This window comes from Otolemur garnettii, unplaced genomic scaffold, assembly GCF_000181295.1.
Source record: "Otolemur garnettii isolate 467f Iridium unplaced genomic scaffold, OtoGar3 scaffold00127, whole genome shotgun sequence".
Taxonomy (NCBI): Eukaryota; Metazoa; Chordata; class Mammalia; order Primates; family Galagidae; genus Otolemur; species Otolemur garnettii.
Window position 1 is genome coordinate 2,259,939 of NW_003852522.1, and position 3,926 is coordinate 2,263,864.

Genomic DNA, 3,926 nt, shown 5'->3' on the forward strand with positions numbered 1-3,926 from the left:
AGCTGTGATGCCATGACATTCTACCCAGGGGGACAGCTTAAGGCTCTGTCTCAAAAAAAAAAAAAAAATTTCAGAGCAGAGGTCATTGGGATGGTGGCAGAATAAGAAGCATGAGGATTCCGATGTCTGATGTAGCTGTTTTGAAACTCTGGACTCTATTGAAGGTATGCAAAGTTCAAGGAAAGCACTCTGTGAATTATGGTTAATTTCTGTTGGCTTAGCACCTGTGGCTCAAGCAGCTAAGGTGCCAGCCATATACACCTGAGCTGGGGGGTTTGAATCCAGCCTGGACATGCCAAACAACAACGATGGCTGCAACCAAAAAATAGCAGGACATTGTGGCCTGCATTGTAGTCCCGGCTACTTGGGAGGCAGAGGCAGGAGAATTGCTTGAGCCCAGGAGTTGGAGGTTGGTGTGAGCTATGATGCCATGGCACTCTACCCAGGGGGACAACTTGAGGCTCTGTCTCAAAAAGAAGACAAAAAAAAATTTCTGTCAATTTTAGCTCTTAGCAGAATAGCAGCTACCCGTCCCTACCTCTATCTGTAAGGCATGCAGTTGTATAGAAAGCTTGTGTGAGTGCTGCCATATATGTAATTTTAGGTTCTTTACCACACTGCAAACATCAAAAAGTACTTTGAAATATATGACTAGGCTATAGTGAACAAAACAGTATGGTAATGGTATTATAATAGAAATATAGGCTTTTCCACCCGCTACCCCTTCCCCCAAGCGCCAGTCAGGGTCCACTGCGCTCACTCTGAGCTTGAGTTTGAGCTTGAGCTCCAGGCTCCTGCAAAGCTAGCATCAGCACTATCTCCCTTTAGCCACCATCAGATTATCTACTGGGACCTCATCAGCCATGATGAGATGTTCTCTGACATTTACAAGATCTGAGAGATTGCAGGTGGCCTATGCCTAGAGGTGGAGGGAAGATGGTCAGTAGGACAGAGGGTAACATTGATGACTCACTCATTGGTGGAAATGCTTCTGCTGAAGGACTTGAGGGTGAAGGTACCAAAAGCACAGTTATCATTGGTGTTGATATTGTCGTGAACCATCACTTGCAGGAAACCAGCTTCACAAAAGAAGCCTACAAGAAGCACATCAAAAATTACATGAAGTCAATCAAAGGCAAACTTGAAGAACAGAGACCAGAAAGAATTAAACCTTTTATGACAGGGGATGCAGAACAAATCAAGCACATCCTGGCTAATTTCAAAAACTACCAGTTCTTTATTGGTGAAAACATGAATGCAGATGGCATGGTTGCTCTCCTGGACTATCGTGAGGATGGTGTGACCACATATATGATTTTAAGGATGGTTTAGAAATGGAAAAATGCTAACAAATTTGGCAATTACTTTGGACCTATCACCTGTCATCATAACTGGCTGCTGCTTGTCATCCACACAACACCAGGACTTAAGGCAAACGGGACTGATGACATCTTGAGCTCTTCATTTATTTTGACTGTGATTTATTTGGAGTGGAGGCATTGTTTTTAAGGAAAAACACGTCATGTAGGTTATTTAAAAATAAAATGCATTTAAACTCATATGAGAATGCCTTTTAGTTTAATACACGTTCCTGGAGAAGCTAGAGACTGGTTGTAGGCCACTACTAGAAAGCATAAGACTGTCATCAGATAAATTCTACAGCGGAAACCACTCCTGAGACTGGAATATAAAGGAATCAAGTTTTAATTCTAAGTTACAGTAAAGGGAGAGACCAGGCTCATAGCAGTGCCAACCCTTGAAGTGGAGCCTTAACACATTTCGTCACCTACAACAAAAGTAGTAACTGTGGAAGAAATTACCAAGAGAATAAAAAGAGACTAAGTTGGAAGCAAAAAAGAAAAAAAGAAATATAGACCAGGGAATAGAATGAAGAACCCAGAAATAAAATCACATATTTACAGCCAATCAATCTTCAATAAAACTGACAAGAATTTACAATGGGGAAAGGATACCCTCTTCAATAAATGGTACTGAAAAAATTGGATAGCCACATGCAGAAGGACACTGAAACTCCATCTCTCAACATACATAAAAATCAACTCAACATCTATTAAAGATTTAAGCATAAGAACTAGAATTATAAAAATGCCAGAAGAAAATCTACAGAAAACTCTCCTGGATATAGGCAAAGAATTTGTGACTAGGATCTGAGAGAACAGAAACAAAAAACAAAATAAATGAGTGGGATTTAATCATATTAAAAAGCTTCTGCACAATAAAAGAATCAACAAAGAGACAATCTGTGGAATGGGATAAAACATTTGCAAATTATTCATCTGACAGGGGACCAATATCCCGAATCTATAAGGAACTCAAATAATTCAACAGAGAAACATTAATAATACATTAAAAAGTGGGCAAAGGACATGAATAGATATTTCTCAAAAGACACACTAATTGGCCAACAGGTAAATGAAAAATGCTCAACATCACTAATAATCAGAAAAATACAAATCAAAACTACAATGAGATATCATTTTACCCCAGTCAAAATGGTATTATTGAAAAGACAAAAAAATAAGAGACGTTGGCAAGGAAAGGGAAAATTAACTTTTATTTATTTATTTTTTGAGACAGGGTCTCCCTCTCATGCCTAGGAGTGCAGCAGTGTCATCATAGCTTTAACTCCTGAGCTCAAATTATCCTCCTTTGAGCCTCAACCTTTAGGGTAGCTGGGATTACTGGCAAATGTCATGGAATGCCTGGCTAATTCTTTTCTATTTTTTGTAGAGACGGAGTCTCACCCTTGCTCAGGATGGTCTAGAACTCCTGAGCTCAAGGGAGCCTCCCATCTCAGCTTCCAAAAGTGCTAGTATTACAGCAGTGTGCCCGGCCAATTGTTTTGATACCACAAAGGTGGTAGGAGGAAGAAGATAACACATGTAATAAGTAATGACATACTTTTCCAGATATGGTACTTGGGCTCAGTCTTTAAGAAAAACTACAAACTGGCCCAGTGCTAAAGGCATCTATTTACCAAATAGACACATCCTTGTTTTCGACCCTGCTTCATGCTCAGGATCTGACCTGCAAGTACCACAGCAGTCAAGTTTCCATAACCTCTGGGTCTGGTCAGTTCAGTTCATGGAAAATTCCACCAGTAAAGTAGCAAAAAAGGAGAGAAAAGTCAGGGTCTGCATTCCCCTGGCTGCCACCCCACTAAACTCTGGGATAGGCCCACATAGCTTCTGCCCAGATGCCCTCTGCTAATGCTCAGGGCTTCACTAGGGTCTTGAAACTGTTTCTACCTATCGGTCTTTCATTTTCCACGTGCTACATGTTCTTTCTATTACTATTGGTGCTTCTGTAAATACCTGCATCAGTCTCAACATAGTTTTGAGCCTGTTACTGATTTTCTGCCTGGACAGTCAGAAGTCCACATTTATTTTTTATTTTTTTATTTTTTTTGAGACAAGAGTCTCTGTTGCCTCTAGTGGAGCGCAGTGGCATCATCATAGTTTAGTGCAAGTTCGAACTCCTGTGTTCAAACCATACTCCTGCCTCAGCTTCCTAAGTAGCTGGGGACTACAAGAGTGCACCACTAAGCCTAGCTAATTTTTCTATTTTTGGTAGAGATGCTTACTCAGGCTGGTCTCAAACTCCCAACCTGTCTCCCAGATTGTAAAATTACATGCGTGAACTACCATGTCAAGCCATAATAGTCTTTTAAATAAAATGTCATAATATTGAAAATGAACTGGCTTAGTACCTGTGGCTCAAGCGGCTAAGGCACCAGTCACATACACCTGAGTTGGTGGGTTCAAATCCAGCCCCAGCCTGCCAAACAAGGGCAACCAAAAAATAGCCGGGCCTTGTGGCAGGCACCTGTAGTCCCAGCTACTTGGGTGGAGGCAGGAAAATCACTTGAGCCCAGGAGTTGGAGGTTGCTGTGAGCTATGATGCCA

At 41.1% G+C, this 3,926-nt stretch overlaps 1 pseudogene; it reads left to right on the plus strand.

Moving 5' to 3' along the window:
• Positions 1-915: 915 nt before the first annotated feature.
• LOC100957157 lies at positions 916-1,386 on the plus strand (annotated as a pseudogene).
• The last annotated feature ends 2,540 nt before the right edge of the window (positions 1,387-3,926 follow it).